We start from the raw sequence: 21018 nt of genomic DNA on the forward strand, positions 1-21018 counted from the left end.
AATTCTGAATATACTATGAGCTGGTCTACAAAACATTTATGCTGATCTTTGTATTCAGAATTTTGTAAGCAACATTAATTGTAAGACAATCAACAGTAAAATTTTCCTTTTTTATGTATAATATTCTATTGAAGATGCCATGTACAAATTACATCCTGCTAAAACAGCTCATCTCTGTGCTATTAAAATGAAAACCTCTATGAGGAATCACTTAGACACCTACACCTTATCTGTCCGCGTAGCCCCTCATGTGCTGTGGGATCCAACTTGCTGAACTCATGATTTGGGAGTGACCTCCCAAAATAGGTAAGGGGATATGATTATTCCCTTTGGGAACAAAGTCTTCATTGTGATCCAGGAATTGGGAATGTCTCCGAAAGGTCACTGAATTAAAGAACAAACTAGGATTGCATTCTTCTGGAGTTGGAGTGTCTGTTATGTAATATAATTTGTGTTCTTTTAGCACTCGCTCTTACTTCTGCAAAATAGAATCATGTATGTTTGAATTATTTCAGGTACAGTATAATGTACCTCAGTCTTTTTTCAGTAGCTCTTAATTTTACTATGAAGCTGCATGCATTGATATTTTTATTACTTTCATTATTTACTTTATATCCTGATTGCAGTACCCTCCTCTAAGTCCCATCCTCAAAACCCCTTCTTCTGTCAGTTTAATTTTAATTTAAAACTTTACTTAATTTATATTTAATTTTTAATTTTGGATGGAAGTTTTCAGGGGAAAGAGTAGATGTGGTCAGACTAGAAAAGGAGTGTTACTGGGTGGCATGATGAGAAATTCACAGAGAATCAACAAATACCATATGTTTTGAAAAGGAAAAAAGTTAGACAACCCAAAAAAGACAATAACAAAAGAAGAAAAGAAAGCTAGGGTTCTCTTTAACAACTAGCTTCCAGAAATAAGGTCCACAGGAAGAAAGTCATACTAGTATTACTCAGAAAAGAGTAAGATAGGCCAAGAAATAGGTTCCTCAATTTAGAAAGTGTCTTAATTTATTACTGTTGCTATGATAAAACACGGATGAAAAGCAACCTACAGAGGACAGGTTAACACTTCACAATATACTCCTTGTTACAGTTAACTACTGAGGAATGTCAGGGCCCAAACTGAAGAGGAAAGAACTGAAGCAGAGGCTGTGTAGGAGTGCTACCTCATGACCAGCACCCCATACCTTTCTTTATCTCAATATAACTCAAGGGTGGCACCATCCTGCAGATCTTGTCCTTGCAAACTCCATTGTTAATCAGGACAATATCCCATAGCCTTCCCTAGACAATCGGCCAATCTGGTGTTGCAGTTTCTCAACTAAAATTCCTCTTCTCACCAACTTGTCTTAGTCACTTTTCTATTGCTTTAATAAAGCACCGAGATTAAAGCAGCTCATAGAATTAAATACTTATTTGGGAATTAGATATCCAGAGAGATTAATGTCCTTCAAAGTCATGACAGAGGAGCATAGCTGCAGGAAGGTAGGACAACCAACAGGAAGCAGAGAGCTGGTGGCTCTCATCTTAGGCAGCAAACATGAAGCACAGAGAGTACACTGCAAATGGCACCTGCCTTCTGTGACCTTAAATTCTAATCAATGACAAATCTCCTATGAGGAAGCCAAGCCACTTCAAATACCCAAAAGTTGTCACAAAGATGGTATCATATATTGTGATGCCTGCAGTTATACGGCCATCCCATTCAAAGCATCAAAATAAAACTTTGCCTCTGTCCCCAAACCCCTGCAAAAAATTCACCAATTCAAGAAACCTTGGAAGTCATTGCTGTGATTCACCAGTCATTATGGCAGCATATCAGTTCTGAAATGTTACATTGCTTTAGTAGTTTGCCCATTCTTTGCAATATATATGAAATTTTAACTAGTTAGTTGCAAAGAACTTAGAGTCTCCATTTCAGACATAGACTTCATTTCACAGTTTCATATCTGCTTGTAGTTACTGCTACTTTCCTTATCATTTTGGACATCAATTTTTTAAAGTATGTGAAATGACAAGACAATCTTTTTTTGGCATTGTGGTGTTACAGATATCTATCATACATATCATGATTGACAACTGTGTAGATATATATTTGGATAGAATAACAATATCATTATGACCATAACCAAAAGAGGTCAGATGACATAAAGACATCAGTAAATACTGCTGGTAAGTCACCTGTTATGATAAAAAAAAAAAAACATAAATGGCCACAGTGGGAAACCACAGATGCTCATACTACAGAAGTAAAGATTCCATCTGATGCTCCTCAGGTGGAAGGTCCTACAAGTTAAGAGAACTTTTAATTAGTTATCACAGGGAACGAACAATAATATCATTCCTTGATTTCATAAATTTGTAAATATCAGAACAGCATTTTAGCATATCATGGCATTAAAGCATTGGAAAATATTTTAAACAACACTTAAATTATGTGGTTATATGGATATATACATAGGTAAGCATACAGACACACATATATACATACATACATACATACATACATACATACATACATGTATGTATGACAAGGGAATTCTTTTTTTAAACCCTGTAAGAATTCCAGAATATTACTTGCTATATTTCTATCCTTTTCTTCCCATGGTCCATAAGTCATGTAGGATAACTTAGATATGAAATTATTTTTAAAAAGGTTCACTTAGAAACAATTATTTGATTTAAAAATGCACTAAACTTACTACAAGATTAAACCATGTGCCACCAAGCTGTGCTATCCTTTTACAAAAACAATGATATTTGAGAGATGATCTTGCCAAATGCCTAGCATTTGGTATAAATATTAATTTGCATGGGATCCACCACAACACATATGTGAGAATCTTAACCTGCAATATTATTCAAATTCAGATATAGTGTTAACTCAAGTAATTCTTTGTGTAGATTCTTTGTTCATAAAATATACTGAAAAACTAGTCTTATCTGAAATGGGGTGAATCTATCATCTGAGAATGTTTGTACAATGAAATTTTTATGTTTCCTTTAGCAGGGAAAAATGAAACAACTTCAACATATATCTTTTCACAATGGAAATTTCCTCATGACTGAAGAAGTTGCTGGTCATTTTATTTCAATGTTCCCTTCTACTTCCCTCTTAACCACAGCAGAAGAGATTATTACGAGAAACAACTTCAGTTTTATATTTAACCATATTGTTACATAGTTTCACTCACTATATTTATTTTATGTTGTGTATTACACATTCTTATCTATTAATATTAATAAATGGTATTAAATTATGTTATTGCTTAGACTCCAATTTGTCTGATTCATGATTCTCCATAGGCTTTGGAAAATGGCATTTTCAGTATTCTCCTTCACCTCTGTTACTTAGTATTTGTTTCTTCCAAAGTTCCAAAAATGGGCATTCTATGTACTGCTCAATAAATGAAAGGTAGGGATTTATCTGCCCAAATTCTTCCGTATTGTCACTATAAAATACACCCCATGGCTAAGTGTCAACTATTTAGTTGTACAATAAAATCAGACTCACTCCTGTGCATTGGAGCAACACTTTTTTTTAAAAAAAAATAATAATAATCCTATTTCTGTAAAATGGTACTCTAAAAAATTGTTTACATTAGGAAAAATAGCTCATTATTTGAGGTCTCAAGATATCATCAAACAGCACTTGTGATGTCAGGAGGTTGTAACTAGTGAAATCCTTTACCTAGTTGAGAAGCAGAGGATGATGAATATTCATATGCAGTAAGCTTCTTCCTTTTATACATTCGACGAACCAGGAAAGGAATTGTAGAACCCAGTTACATTGTTAGTTTGCCCATATCAGTTACTTAAGCAGAGACATTAATACATTATATATATCCTGAGTTTTGCAAGCAATGGATGAAGTTAGAAAATATCATCTTGAGTGAGGTAACTCAGACACAAAATGACACACATGGTATGTAATCAGTAATAAGTGGATATTAACAAAAAAGACACAGAAATACAGAATACCAAAGATACAGTCCACAGAACTCAAGAAGTTAAACAAGCTGAAGGTGAGGATGGCTCAGTACTACCAGAGTAAGAAATAAGCAATCACAAAAGGGTAGGGAAAGAACTGGGAGGAACATGGACAGATGGGAGCTTGGTGGGGAGAAGGGGATCCTGGTCTGTTATTGGGTGACAGAAAAGGACTGAAGCCCTGAGGGCCAGCAGAAAAAAATAGTAACAGGCAACCTCAGGAAGTAGGATGTTGTGGGGGGAGCTTGCAGAATGTACCAAAGACATGCGAGGTGAGAGGCTTTCAGGACTCAAAGGGCAAGACCTCAGATGAAATCCCTACAGTAGAGAGAGGAAACTTATAGAGCCTGCCTCCAGCAAGAAGACAGGGCATCAAGTGAGGGATAGGGTTGCCATCCCACTGACAAACTTTGCCCACAATTGTTCCTGTCTGAAAGAACTGCAGGGATGGACATGAAGAGGAGACTGAGGTAAAGAAGGACCAGGGACAGGCCCAAAGTGGGATCCAGCTCAAGTGGAGGCCCCAAGGCCTGACACTATCCTGAGGCTATGGAGATTTAAGAATAAGGGTGCCATCATGACTGGCCTCTGAAAGACCCAATAAGCAGCTGAAAGAGTCAGATGCTGATATTTGCACCCAAGCAATGGACAGAAGCTGCTGACTCCCATGGCTGAATTAGTGGAAAGTTAGAAGAATGAGAACAGGAGGGAGACCCAGTAGGAGAAAAAGCACTCTCAATTAACTTGGACCCTGAGGTCTCTCAAAACATTAAACCACCAACCAACCAGGCAACATACACCAGCTGATACGAGGCTCCCCACACATATACAGCAGAGGACTGCTGGGTCTGGTTTCAGTCCGAGAAGGTGCGCCAAACCCTCAAGAGACTGGCTGCCCCAGGGGATTTAGAGATCTGGTGGGATGGAGCAGGGGGGTGTGGTGAGGGTGTTAGGCACATCCTTGTGGAGACTGGGGTTGGGGTGGGAGGAGGTATGTGAAGTGGAACAGTCAGAGTACAGATGATGAAAATAAAATCTGGAGTGCAAAAATAGATATTCTATCTATTTTCTTAGGAACCACCAGACTGATTTCCAGAGTGGTTGTTGCAGCTTGCAACCCCACCAGCAGTGGAGGAGTGTTCCTCTTTCTCCACATCCTTGCCAACACCTGTTGTCTCCTGAGTTTTTAATCTTAGCCATTCTGACTGGTGTGAGGTGAAATCTCAGGGTTGTTTTGATTTACATTTCCCTAATGACTAATGCTGTTGAACATTTCTTAAGGTGCTTCTCAGCCATTCAAAGTTCTTCAGGTAAAAATTCTATGTTAAGCTCTGTACCCCATTTTTAATAGGGTTATTTGGCTCTCTGGAGTCTAGCTTCTTGAGTTTTTGGTATATATTGGATATTAGCCCTCTGGGCTCAAAGCCAGGGCTTGAGCAGAGAAACAGCAACAAAGAAATGCATTACCTTGCCACCAGAGAAACCTCAGAGGGAGGACCCAGCTGTAGTTTTCCTCCTCCCAAGTGCAAAATGTGTAAAGTGTAAACAGAAAATAAACTTGCAGTTTTAATTGAATCATCCTCCTGCCCCCCCAGTGTCCAGGGATAGACAAGTGTAGAGACAATCCTGGCTTTTCTATTGCCTACCTGCTTGTTCAACATAAGGGATGGGGTGTATCAAGAAGGGACCAGCTTCCTTTCATTATAGCTCTAGGGTAGTACTTGGAGTCATTCATTCCCACAGCTGCCAGTGTCCCCAAAACTAATTCACTAATTGATCAGAGGCGTTGTTCACTCCTCAGCCTGACTTAAGACTAATAAACACCATCTATCTGTTGATTATGTGGCATATATATACTATTTATATAAGTATATCTCTATGTAAAAAAATGTCAGGCATTGTTCTAATCAGCCTTTATATGTGACATTGTTGTTTTTCTTCATAGCTTTTACTATTTTGATTCCTCTGCACATGTAATATTTGAGTATTATGTGTCTACTTGATGTTCTGTATGCTTTTAATACTTTCACAGGTATCTCTTATTTTGGGGAATCTGTTTTCTGACAAATCATATACAAACAGTTAATTCGTTGTATTCAATAGACTTATCTAAAATCTCTAGGTTTTAGTCTTGAGTGTCCCTCCTCTCAGGTCTCTGATATATTCTAGAGGTTCCCCTCAACTTCCAACTTCCCAAGGTTGCCTGTTTGTATTCTTTTTGCTAGCAATCAGCATCTCATTTCCTCTTTCCTGGTTCCCCTCCCTGAAAGTCACATAAGCCCTCTTCCTTCCCCTGTTCCTCAATCAAACCCCTCCTGCTTCCCTGTCCTGGTATCCCCTACACTGCTGCATCGAGCTTTGCCAGGACCAGGGGCCACTCATTCTTTCTTCTTGGACATCATTTGTTATGTGAATTGTGTCTTGGGTATTCCAAGCTTCTGGGCTATATCTACTTATCAGTGAGTGCATACCATGTGGGTTCTTTGGTGACTGGGTTACCTCACTTAGGGCGATATTTTCAGTTCCACCTTTTTTGCCTAAGAATTTCATGAATTCATTGTTTTAATAGCTGAATCGTATTCCATAGTGTAATTAGGCCACATTTTCTGTAGCCATAGTTCCATTGAGGGACATCTGTGTTCTTTCCATATTCTGTCTATTACAAATGAGGCTGCTACGAACATAGTGGAATATGTGTCCTTATTACATGCTGGGGAATCCTTAGGGTATATGCCAAGTAGTGGTAGCCTTTTTAACAAATGGTGCTGGTTGAACTGGAGGTCAGCATGCAGAAGAATGCAAATTGAGCCATTCTTATCACCTTGTACTAAGCTTAAGTCAAGTGAATCAAGGACCTCCACGTAAAACCAGACAGACAGAAACTAATAGAAAAGAAACTGGGAAGAGCCTTGAGCACATGGGCACAGGGGAAAATTTCCTGAACAGAACACTTATAGCTTATTCTGTAAGATGAAGAATTGACAAATGGGAATTCATAAATGTACAGTTTCTGTAAGGCAGAGGACAGTGTCAGTTGCACAAAATGTAAATCAACAAATTGGGAAAACATCTTTAACAACCTTACATCCAACAGAGGACTAATATCCAATATATACAAAGAAATCAAGAAGTTAGACTCCAGAGAGCCAAGTATCCCAATTAAAAAGTGGGATACAAAGTTAAACAAAGAATTCTTACCTGAGGAATATCGAAAGGCTGAGAAGGACCTACAGAAATGTTCCACATCCTTAGTCATCAGGGAAATTCAAATCAAAACAACCCTGAGATTTCCCTTCACCCCAGTCAGAATGGCTAAGATCAAAAACTCATGAGACAGTAGGTGCTGGGGAGGATGAGGAGAAAGAGGAACACTCCTCCACTGCTGGTGGGAGTGCAAGCTGGTACAATCACTCTGGAAGTCAGTCTGGTGGTTCCACAGAAAACAGGGCTTAATTCCTCCTCTCCTTGAACAGGTATTATTACTGATGTCTATCTATCTATCTATCTATCTATCTATCTATCTATCTATCTATCTATCTATCTACCTATCTCTTTCTCTCTCTCTCTCTCTCTATCTATCTATCTATTTACATATATATATATATATAAAATCATCAATCATGTCACACATATTTTTATGAAAATATGTTATTTAATAAAAATTCCTATGTTTCAATAATGGTTAAAAGATTACAATTTTAAAGCCTATATATAGGTAAATAGAGATAGATAGATATATCATCTATAAAGTCACAAATATTTTTATAAATTATGTTATTCAATAAAAATTCCTATGTTTCAATTGATGGTTAAAAGAATACAATTTTAAAGCCAAATGACTTAAGGACATAAAACGCACTTGTCACTTTGTCAGTTATAGATAAGCCTTTGAATCTTGACATCACAATGGCCTGTCACCCTGGCTACTAAAGAATCCTCAGACTTCAGTGGTTGGCTTACCAACTGCAGTCTTCAGTTTGGTATTTAGTGCCAAGAAGGAAAGTGATCATTTCACATCCATTGATTGGTTCTCGATTCCAGGCTGCACTGCAAATGTATGTATATAATGACTAATTTGATTCTTGTGATAGTCTAATGGAATCAGGAAGTGTTCTATCTTGATTCTCCAGATCTAGAAAACTAGCTTTTAACTTGGCAGTCTCTTAATGGAAAGTTACTCAGTAGCAATATTCAGTACCAATTCCCTAAAGAAACAAAGTTATTAAGGAGTACTATGCTTTTTGTTTCCAGGAGAATGCTTTCTATAAGTCTTCAAAAAATACCTACCATGAACATGAGACAGGAGTATTTTCTAGACTATCAAATTTGTTTTTACCCATTAAAACACAAACTTTTCTTTTAAACTGGTCAAACTTCAACCTAAAATTTATGAATGCTTCAGTTTTCCCCAAATTGTTATTTTTTTTCTAAATACATTGTGTTTTTTAAAAAAGTTTAAAAGATTTAATGTTAATTCATAAAAAGGAACTATCTTCCACATATGTTCATTTACTTTTAATATTTAATATCATGAAAATGAATTGGTATTATTTTTGTAAAATTTCTTTACATTATTGTTTGATGTGTGTGATAACCATTGATTATGTTCCTCCTGACTCCTCTAATCTCATGGCTCACAAATGCTTTCTACATAAAAGCTGGTGTCTATCTACATATTCTTTGAACAATGTGTCATATGTTTTGAACAGTTTGATATTCACATAATATGCTTTAATATTTAAATTATATGAGCAGGGTAGAGTAATGAATTACCGAAAGAGTAGTTATCAGTATATATATGGTTGTGAAAATATGTGATTCCTTACAAAGATGTATGGCTCAAATTTAAAGCCACTAAGTGTAAGGGAAAGAAATGCATGTGCCTTTTTGTCCGTTGTCATGGCCCTTAGAATACTGACATCACAATGGTTCTTCATCCTGACTGCTACAGAATCCTCGGACTTCAGTAGCTTGACTACAAACCTTAGGCACCAGTTTGCTATTCAGGACTAGAAAGGCAAAATTTGAGTTTATTCAAAGATTCTCCCTTCCAGGCTCCACCAAAAAGGTATTTTTTTAATAGGTAATTTGTTTCTCATGATAGCCTAATCATATCAGGAAGTGTTCTCTCTTTATTCCTCTAGATCATATGAACTAACTCTCATCTCTGTAGTGGTTTCTTGAAAAGGTAGACATTCAAGCCATATTCGGTACCAATCTTCTGTAGAAACAACATTATTATGTGAAGGGAGGTATGCTTTAAGCATACAGGAGAACAATTTCTGTAAATCTTACCAAAAAAAAAGTGTCCAGGTTATGCTTGAGTATTGTTTTATATGCAACCCAATTGTTTTAACCACCATGACTACAAATACTTTTAAAAAGAATTGGTCATTCTTTTTTGTAGACCCTAAACCTAAGAACTCCCTGGTTTTCTTCAAATTGTTATAGTTACAACATATATTGTGTTCTTTGGAATATATTTCTGAATATTTGAACATTAATTCTAATTAGACAGGAACTACTTTCCAGACATGTTAATTTCCTTTCAGTTTGTCCATCACAAAATTTAGTTGCTATTATTTTGTAGCATATCTTTACATTAGTGTTTGAAGTATGTGATGACAACCATTGGCTGCTGTTCCTCCTGACTTTGAATCTCATGGGTCTCATAGGATTTCCACATAAATCCTGGTGTCTCTCTACATATTCTTTGAAAGACGTCTTATGTTTTGGCGAGAATTATAGTCACTAAATATATAATTTTAATATTTGTATTGTATGAGCAGGGTAGAGAAAAGAAACCACCAAAAAGTAGCCACTTCACTATTATAGGGAAGGAGGTTATTACGGATTAGATAAAAAATGTTCAGAGGCATGTTTACAGCCGATTGAAGCTTGATTTTACGACTGATGTCTAAGAGAGAACAGACAATATCAAGGTAGAATATTGGACATAACTGGGGGAGTGAGAGAAACATTGCCTTCAAAAAGCAAAGTGTGCTTCTATAACATTTTGGGAGTTATCTTAGTGCATAAGCTGATGGAGATGTTTGGGAAGGAATGGAAATCTAAGGAAAATGAATAACGATTACTTTTAATTCCTGTTCACGTTAAATAAGGGCAAGGGTAGCTATTGGATCCAGAAGCTTGCTGTGGCTGGGGCGCTGAGATGCCGCGTGAGCCCAGCAACAGGTCCGAGCCTGTGGACAGAGGTAGCTGCCTGCAGCCTCTGCCCAGCCAGCAAGGTCCAGGTACGCTCGCTGGCCAGCGCGCCTGGCTCCTAGGCCACCGTGGAGATGTCGTCCCACTCCTTGTCCCAGTCATCATCGCTGCCTTGGCTGGCCTGGTGACCTCCAGGGAACTGCTGGGGCGATGTAGGGTGCCCCCGCTGGAAGGAAAGCCGGCGCCCTAAAAGCGGCTGGAAGGAAGGCGCTGCCTGCGGCCGCAGCAGCAGCTGCAAGGCCGGCAGAGGATCTAAGCCTCCGGCCTGCGTGTTGATGGAGCGGGCAGAGCTCCCGGGCCCCTGTTGCCCGGTAGGCCAAGCTCAGGTGTGCGGATCACCCGGAGGAGGCCCGGGAAGAGATCCAGGTGGCCACGGCTGCTGATCCCTTAGAGCCAGCCCTCCATGTCCTGCTTGCTGCATGACCTCAACACCTCGTGCTCCTACAGTGAGATCTCAGGAGGTTCTCAGACTTACAGCCTTAGAGCACCTGGGCACGCAGCGCCATGTTCCCAAGCCTGGCGCCACAGCTCAGGCCAGTCCGAGGGCCCGCGGTCAGTATCCGGAGGGAGTTTGGAAGCAGTGCAAGGTCCACTTCCTACTCCACTCTTGCCCTCCATCCGCTCTGCTCTCAGCAGCGACTGCTGCTCAGGCCACAGGGCCTCCCTACAAGGTTTTCTTACCACTGGCCCTTTTCATGTTTGTGCCTAGATGAGTACAGAAAGTGAATCTCTAAGTGTCCTTTTTGCAATGCTTACATTCCATTCCACATCTTTCCCAGACACACACTTTTTCTTCATTTCTGTTAGAGCCTTCCCTATTATTCTAACCTCTCCTTGCTTATTGATCTAAGTGAAGACAAAGATTAGGTCTTTTCATATCACAGCTGGCCCTGTACACATAGACACAACCCAATCCCCAGACCGACTTGCTGCTGGACAGTGCAGAGTTGTAAGTGAGGTGGTACTATCAGTAAAGGACTAGGCTGAGGGGCCAGGTCATCACTTGTTAATGTTCCTAGATCAAAACATGAGGAGGACACAAAGCATTCTGATCTCCAATGCTCTCTAGAGTACAAATTAATTTATGAACAGTATATGAGGCTCCAGACATGGCTCAGTACTAAAAAAAAAAAATCCACATTCAATCTGGATCCTATTTGATCTAAGCACCTATATGTTTGCACATAAGTTCTCTACTCAATTTCTAATTTCTTCCGGTAATCTTGGCTCTAGTAATGAATTCATATACCTACATATAGACCAAAAATCACATGCACAAAGTCTTCTGAAAAAAATAGAAATCCATGAACATAGAACTCTGTAACTGTGTACCTGCTCATGAGCCTGCCTGGGTTTCCTCAGTCTTGATGCAAGTACTGAGGGGGAGGTGGGGTGGGGGATCAGGCAAAGAAACCATGGGGAAATAGAGAGTGTGGAGTTCTAATGGAAGCTTAAAGTCCCTGAAAACCCCAAGACAGCAAGAGAAGGAGAACATGGAATATTTTAGCCAGGTGTGTATGGACTTCCTACTCAGCCATTAGCTCTCCAGAGAAAGAATATAGTATCTATGTTGTAGACTCTGAATGTGTTTTCTGGGGAGAACTTGTGGCTACAAGTTGAGGACCTGTTGGAGATAATGGAAGATAGAAAATCTTGCCAATTTTCCTATTGTTTAGCATCCTGAGCATAGGTCCCTCAGGAATTGCACTAGGAGTTTAGTGTGACTGGGATAAACTACGTATATATGTTTTGGGCTCAGTTAAATGCAAATTTTAAACAGTGTCTGAAGGAACATGGGATGCAGAAATTCAGCAATGAAGAAGGAACATTTGCATGCTGTGTGCACATATCCACCCATTGTTCAGGTGACATTCCTTACTGTATATGAAGGTGCATCTCTGTATTTTCAATTGTTAAATCTGTACTGACAAAGAGCTAAGTGATGGCAGGAGTTTGATGCTGTCATTTCTGAACCATCACTGTATTTTGGATTTTACATTTTGTTGATCTCTAGCTGCTCAAAACATGAACAATAGGAAATTTAGCAATGAAGAAGGAACAAATGTTCTGAACTTCATGATCGTTTAGGTAGAAAGTTGCTAATATCTTTCCTTTCATTTTCACTAAGGTTCAAGGTAATCAGATAAGTCACCCAGAAGACAAAAAGTATGCTATTCTGCCTTACATCTCAAGTCCTGCTTCTTGGGATAGAGACAAAAATATACCCAGGCATCTAGGCAGTTTGGATTACATAGTTAGACCTGATCACAAGTAAAGCCAATTCTAGAGAGGAAAGAAGGGCTGTGCTGATATGTTGGTGATTCTCCATCCACAAGCAAAGAACCTCTCAGGTGATTTCATTAACACATTTAAAGAGCAGTTTATCCTCCTTGCTACTGGCATTTTGCTGTTAGCATAATAAGAGCATTTGTAGTCTATGAGGTGTCAGGTACAATGACATTCCTGAATGACAATCATGCAGTTTTTGAGGTAGGATATCCATATAAGGCAAGCTAGCCACATGATTTTCTTGCCTCAACCTCACTGAGCTTTGAATGACAGTGATGTTGATGTTCTATTTAGACCAGAGTTAATGATATAGCATGCTCAAGTTCTGGAGATCCAAACCCCCAAAATCACCAATATAGCTGAAAGAAGCTAAAAGATGCTAAATAGTTACGCAAAGGCACAGGTGACAATAAAGAAGTATTCATTGCTCACAACCTGTGTTGCCATGATCTCTTAGGTGACTTACCTTTAAATGGTCAAGAGAGATTCCGAGGGAGCAGCTGGATGGAGTTCTCCACTCCATCAGGACTGGAGCCAACTGAGGAGACAGAGATTCTAAGCTGAATGAAGTAAGTGGCATGCCTGTCATTTACTGTTGAATGCCTCTCCCTTCTCTGCCTTTTGAGAGCACTATGCATCTACCTCCATCTGTGACATGGCTTTCTTGATAGATGTACCAGGCTGAAAGACTGGTCAACACACTGGTCCTGCAGTTAGCATTCCAGTACCCTTAGCCATTTTATCCAGAGATATCTGAAAGAGAACATGATTGGACAGTGGTTGATGGAAGTCCAGGAAAAGGAGGAAGCAGTGGATGCCACAGTTATCATGAACTAACATACAAGTCTGGTTTCATGGTGACTCAGGGCAGCTTCTCAAGTGTACAGTAGAGAAAATGGCTATACAATTGTAAAAAACCATTTTGCAGTATGTGTGTCTACATGTGCCTCTCTGTCATGGGAGGTTTCTCCAATTGTGTGTGATACATGAGTATGTACAGAGATGAGGGTCTCCATGAGTGAGAGATTATGCTTGTAGATGTGAGCATTCATACATGTGTACTTAGTTCTGTGTGGGCCTCCTCTGCCTCTATGCATGCAGCACAACCAATAAATCAAAGACTTTGTTCTCAGGGGCTCTATTGCTGCCCTGAGAACCTGTTACCAAGGCTTAAAGGGTATTTGACCAAGAGAGAGATGTAAGAAGGCTGGGCTACACTTGTTAGGCAAGAAAATCAACTGTGTTTGGAAGGGGGATGGAAGCTTCCTTGGATTCCTCTATGTAGGAAACCATGAGATTGTCCATCAGTTTAATCATCCATACACCCAAGAAGCTGCATCACATACTGTTTTGCAGGTGTGTATTGTTGTGAGCATAGGTGAAAACAGGGCTTTTCACAGAGCAGCTCCCAGGATAAATAAAACATAGATTTCTGGATAGGTCAAAGCTGTAGGCATTTTGATGGGATAGCTCATTTCAACTTACTTCAAGTTGTACAACAATCTACCTACCCATTTTGTTCTCACTGTTTACAGTTCTGTTCCCTATCTTCTGGTTCCATCAGTATCTTTTCATACTCTTGCATCTTCTTTTTTCCCCTCTGTCTGTCTCCTGCCCTGGTCAATCCCAGTAGTTTTTTTTTTTTTTTTGACTTGCCTATTTGCTGTCAGATATTTATAATTAGCAATCAGCAGTAAGACAGTGCCAGAATATCTCTTGGGTTGCCACCAGGCAAAGACACTCATGTTTTGAGGAACTAGAGATCAACAAAATGTAAAATCCAAAATACAGTGATGGTTCAGAAATGACAGCATCATTGTCACCTGAACAATGGGTGGATATGTGCACACAGCATGCAAATTTGGAGGTCGGAAGACTATTTCCGATGTTTCTCTATATTACCTTCCACTTTCTTTTTTTTATTCGATATATTTTTTATTTACATTGCAGAATTTAATTGACAGGTGTCTGATCTATACAACTGGAAGTGTGAACTGTCCCAAAAGCTGTAGCCTGGGTGTGGTATATGTTCTTCTAGCTGGGCTGCCTTGTCTGGCCTCAATGGGAGAGGATGAGCTTGGCCCTGCAGACTTGATGTGCCAGGATGGTGGGGTGGTGGTACTCAAGGGGGCCCCCACCTGCATAGAGGAGAAGGGGAAGGAGAAATGGGGGAAAGGGCCGTGGAAGGGGGTGACCATAAGGGGGGATGTGAGCAGAATGTAAAGTGAAAAAGTTATAAAATTCTTAAAAATTACTCGTGTGTGTGTGTGTGTGTGTGTGTCTCCAATACAAACACACATGGCTATCTTTCTAATCAGGATCTTCCCCATTCCCAGGATATGGTAAAGAACAAAAGGATATTTATTACCAGTTGATTTCCTAGGGTCCTCCCATACTTCCTAGCATGTTCACACAGACCCCTCATCATCATTTCTATTCTACGTGTAAAGAAATTGGCTTCCATCAGGTCTGAGTCACTCAGAGCACTACAGTTCTTTCCTGGCCAGAAGAAAACGGTCTCAGCTGGGAGCATAGCTCAGTTCGGAGAGTGCTTGTCTAGCATGCATGGAATCCTGGGTTGGATCTGTAGAATGTCATAAATCAGATGTGGCAGCTCCTGTGCTGATACCAGCACTCAGGGGGTGAAGGCAGGGACCAAGGAATTCAAAGGCTCTTGAGGGTAGCCTGGGCTATGTTGAGATACTATCAGACTCCCTTTACCTCTTATCCAATTTCCCCTACCTCTCATCCTTGGGATCTCGATTGAATGAAAGGAGGTATGAGGAAAAATGCAGGAAAATGAGGACAAGTCATCCACATGCCTAGTAGCCCATGGCCTTCTCTAGGTTCAGTAGACACTGCAAAGCCAGACACAAAACTTGACCACTTAGTACCAGTTGGTGAGAGGAGAGCTCTGGGTTCAGAGGCAAGTATGTAAATAGACTTGCAATAACAATTTCAACTCTAAATATGTCCTGCGTGCCAGGCACTACAAATGCCATATATTCACAGAGTAAAGTCAATGCTCACACAGCCCTGTAAGAAAATACTTCTCTCTGTGTCAGAGAGGAAAACAAGACTTGAAGGGATATGTGAGCATTCCCTAAGGCCACACAGCTCCATGGGGATAGAAATAAGGCTATGTAGCCATAGCCAACCATCCATGTCCCTAGAATCCTGCACAGTCTCCAGAAATACAGTGCTGCCTGCTTCCCTCACACTGGTTAGATTCTGCATACTGACACACTACCCCTGAATGAAATCAACAAAAACCAGGGCATTTCAGCCCAGCTCTGAAATGGCACTTGTAAAGCAATGTGTCCCGTGGGAAACTGGAACCTCCTGGCATGGGTGACTGGGGCAGGCTTCTGGAAGAGTTAAGGTGACAAGGGCACAAACAAACAGGGGTGTAGCGCTTGCTAACATGCAGAAGTCCCTGTGTTTAATAACTAGCAATGGGGGTGTAGTGCTTGCTAATATGCACATGGCCCTGTGTTTAATAACTAGCAATGGGGGTGTAGGGCTTGCTAACATGCACAAGGCCCTGTGTTTAATAATTAGCAATGGGGGTGCAGCGCTTGCTAACATGCACAAGGCCCTGTGTTTAATAACTAGCAATGGCGGTGTAGCGCTTGCTAACATGCACAAGGCCCTGTGTTTAATAACTAGCAATGGGAGGAAGAGAATAAAAGAATAATACTGGACTATATATAACACACCCCGAAGCCCTCTGAGAGCCCCCAGGCAGTATGAATAGTACGTCAGCTTGGGACAGGGCCTCTACTATATTCGACCTGCACTATATTGAAGCCAAGGCCCAAGGTCTTGCAGCCCACTCCAGCAAACCTGCATGCCAACCCAGAAAGACCTTCCTTGCTTCTACCAGACTGGCTGAAATGTTATTTATTATCCAGAGGGGAGAGTTTCAAATGCCTGCAGAAATCTCTGAGTAAATCAGATTACAGTTAAATGGGCTTTGCTTTAAAGGAAGATATCAGAAGAGCAAAATGCAGTAAAGTAAAAGAAAGGAAAGGAAAAGAAACACACACCAACTGCCAGGATGACAGGGAGGACCAGGATGACAGGGAGGACCATGATGACAGGGAGGACCAGGATGACACGGAGGACCAGGATGACAGGGAGGACCAGGATGACATGGAGGACCAGGATGACACGGAGGACCAGGATGACACGGAGGACCAGGATGACACAGAGGACCAGGATGACAGGGAGGACCAGATGGCAGGGAGAATCATGACAGGCCACATGCTGGGCTGCTACAGGAGCAAAGGAACAGCTTAAGCGTTTGGGAGGCAGTGCACTCAAGAGATCCGTGTGTCATAGGTCCTGCTGGAGGGAAGGAGAAGTGGCTGCTTGGTAGAAGGAGCCAAGTTTTCCTGGTTCCTTCTTCCTAGAAGAGCACTAGGCACTTCAAAGGCCACCAAGCTGGCAAGGAAATACCATGTTGTGCAAATAGAGGTGTTATCAAACCAGACTCTGCCAGTGTGTGACATTTGGCGGCCTTTGGACCCCAGTCTAGAGTCCCAAGTATGCCCTCCTACCCCTGGGATAGGCCATTTCTAATCAGTTCTCTGGATACCAAAAGAAAACAGAAAGTTAGCCCAACTCTTTCATGTTACGAATAAGGAAACTGTCACCCATCTTGGTGGACCCTGGGTGGCTTGGGTTCAGTTACACCTTTCCTAGTTTGAAAAGCAGACAGACTTTTTGAAGAAAGTTTGGGACAAATAAAAACATATAAAGAATTTGAAAGTCATTAGCAATCATCTTTCTCCCAAGATAACCCCCTGAGATTAAAAACTGGGGATATGTCTGTCTTCATTCTTGCTGGACAAGATGTGGGTGGGTGGACAACTGCAGCCCTACCTAGCTTGTCTTCATTTAATATTCTACCTTAAATATTTTCTGATGTCACTAGAATTTTATTCTTTTACAGTGAATTGTGCTAGGGGCTCTACAGATGGCTCAGTGGTTAAGAGCACTGGTTGTTCTTACGGAGGTGCTGAGTTCAATTCCCAGCAACTGCTTAGTGGTTCACAACCATCTATGATGGAATCTGATGCCTTCTTCTGTCATGCAGGTGTACAGGAAGAAACAGCACTCATATATACAAATAAATAAATCTTTAAAAAGAACACTATTTTTAAATGCACAAAGATTAAAACAATAAAACCTAAGAGATTTAAAACATGTTAGGGAGGCAGAGCATAAGGATGAATGCCAAAGTCTGACCCAGGACTGTGCTCACTTCTTCAATGAAGAGCTCGCAATCTTAATAGGCAGTCAGGAATAAGATGGGGGGGGATACTGAGTCTCCACCCCAGTGACTGGGTAAACGGAGAAGTCAAGGAGTATCTTATTCAATGGCTGCCCTAGGCTCTGACTAGATGACAAGGAATTCAAGCTAATGGCACACTGTAGAGACCAAGTTAGCTGAACAATAGAAAAATTGCAGGGCTGTTTGGTCCCAACAACATGAAATTAATTTATCAATATGGCTTATGTGGCACAGGAGAGATAACATCCCTCTGTAAAGGATGGTTTCTTTCACACCTTATTTACATCTGAATCTCTTGACTCCAGGAGTCCTATAAAAGCCTGAGCCAGAAGGATGGGGAGTTGCCAGGGTGACCACTAAGCAGCTGGAGCACAGATCTGAACTCAGAGAGCCTGTAATCCAGGAATCAATGGAGATCCTGCCTCCCAATCTGACATGTGACAATTTTACATCCTCCTCCTCTTGCAAGACCCTGCCTCCTGTTTGGGGAAACTTTGCCAAAGGCAGAGTCTCCTCCATTCCTGTGTCTCCCTCTGGGGCAATGTTTACAAATTCAGGGTCCTCAGAGGCAGCAATCCTGTGAAAGCTGGCAGCCCCAGGGCTCCTTGGAGCCCGCAGCCCACTCAAATTACAAAGAAACTCAGAGGGCTCTGCTGAGCTATTTACCTGGATGGCTGGGGGAAGGGGCACTCAGCAGGACTGCGAGTCCTTCTCCCTGGCCTCAACTCCTGTCTCTGCTGCCTCTGCCTTGCTTGTAGTGCCACAAAGGGTCCTCTGGTTTAGGGTGGTTGAAAACTCAGGGTTCTAATTCCAAGCATTAGACTTAGATCTTTGGGCAATTTCTGCTTCCCACTGCTCTTCCCAGCCGGGCTTCTCTCTAGCGGTGGACAAATCCTTTTGCTCTAGTGGGCCTCAAGTTTCTTAACTGTAAGACAAGAGAACTAACACAGGAGAGCACTGTTAAAACTCAGTGTCCTGTGGCATAGCCTGGTGAAGAGAAAACTGTTCACATGTGAGCACTGCTACTAAGAGCAGCTCTTACTGAGAGCTCAGTAACTGATCACAGTATCAAATATTAGATAACTGATTATAGGAAGGACTAGAGAGATGATTATAGTTATCATTTATTCAACACTTACTGTATCCCAGAACACTGCTCCAGCCCTGTCAATTAAATGTACACCAGTCCTGTTTACGGATGGGAAGATTGGGTCTAAGAAGGACCTTGATTTCATACAGTCTGACTTTTGAATATTAAGGTGACTGTCTATATCGTTCTGTATGCTGTGGATACATAAATGTAATTACGTGCCTAGATTTACAGGCACACATAGGTGAATATATTACTATTGATACATTAATAATAAAATAAGAGGCTGGACATGAAATCAGGGAGGTTCTCAAGGCTTTATTTCACACCCTTCTAGTTCCATGGGTGAGAACTACTCTGGCTGGGAGTGCAGGGAAGGCTGGCAGGATGCTCATGAGGATAGTGCTTGCAGAACAACCAAGCCTCAGACAGACCTCTAATGGAGAGGGAGGTTTTGGTGGGAGGCTTTGGTTTCTCCTGAATCTGTTCCCCAAGTACTGGCCAACCTGGAGGCTGTGTCCCACCCTTTTTCCAGGCACCCTTAGCTTTCCCACATTGATAGGGGAGAAGAGGGCTGGGTAACTTCTCTTAGAGCTTTAGGGTATCAAACTCTCTTCAGATACAAGAGAGGGTGTGTGGTGGGGAATCTAAATAGCTGGTCAGCTAGAGTTGGCAGCCGAGATTGGGAGTCGCATTCCTGGGTGGGGAGTCCTAGGTTTTCCTGGGCCTCCATTTTACTGTCTCTGTGAATCTGTAGTCTTCACTGCCTGTGGCCCCTTCCTCTTTCTAGACTGGTTGTGCCTCTTGCTCATAGATGTATCATCTCTTTCCTGTAGGGAGAAGCCATGAGCATGAGAGATGACAATCATTGTCCCCCCATGGAGAAAGCTCTCCTTTCCCCCCCCCTCTGCCTTTCCACTGAGGCACCCCCTTCCACCTCTACCAAACATATTCCTCGTTCTCTCTTTCTTTTTTATGAAACACCCAACAGGCACTGTCAGGCACAGACAGGTCTAGTAGTCATGAGATCTTTTATTAATGAAATAACCTTAAATGCCATATTTAGTGGATCTCTGACACTTTTGAAAACCATCTATCTACATACAGCATGCCAAATTTGTTAAAACTGAACAGTCCTAGCTTACCTGGGACCCCTGCGTAAACCAAGGAGAGACGGAATTCCTGCAAAACACATGAGAAACTTTATTAAAAATACTAGCATGCTAGGGTCACTCTGTATATGAAGAGTGAGTGACCCCCCACCATCCACACCGAGGATTTTTATACAGACCCCAGGGCAGACTCCATTAGGCACAATGTGTGTGGTAGAACAGTAATATCTTTAAACAGATTTGTCCACTAGGGGATGAGGTAAATGGCCAATGGTCAGTCCGGTCAGTCCTTTGGAATGCATCCTCACCCCTAGGTCTCTCCTTCCCCTTTGTTGTCTAAGGAATGCAACCCAGCACCTGACCCTTTTTAAGTTTCTGAGTTAGCTCTTTCAAATTGTTAAACATTGATTATTTTTAACTATTTACTATGTGAATAACCTTGAAAACATGTTATTGTAATTAACTAAATGAGAATTTAATATAATCATCATTTTGACAATCTATTAACTTGCATTACTAAAGTATCCTAAATAGTATGTAATAGCAGCTATTAAAAGGACTGGGATTAAACCTTGTCTTCTAAATTAGTTGTATAGGCACAATGCCTTTCTTAGAGTAAAAAAAAAAATAAGTTTTGTATCAATATTCAAAGATTTATACCCATGAAAACCTTAAGCCTGTATCAATATATAAATTCTCTTCCAATGTAAGAAAATATAAAACAATTCTGCATCAAAATATAAAGATTTCTACCAGTGTCAGATTATAGCTATAAAATGTTTTATATAAATTTAAATCTAGTAATCCATCAATATATTTAATTTCTCATAATTTACGCTATCTCCCTTTTATCTTTTCAACCCCCTTCCCTTTACCTAAGATAGAAGGAAAAGGAAAGGAACGCTATTTAGTTTCATCCTTGTCCAAAACTATAATTATTTGTAAATTATCCCTTAAAATGACAACATATCTATAACTCATTAAATGACTAAAACTTAAAGAATTAGGAC

Source organism: Apodemus sylvaticus, chromosome 17 (genome assembly GCF_947179515.1).
Source record: "Apodemus sylvaticus chromosome 17, mApoSyl1.1, whole genome shotgun sequence".
NCBI lineage: Eukaryota > Metazoa > Chordata > Mammalia > Rodentia > Muridae > Apodemus > Apodemus sylvaticus.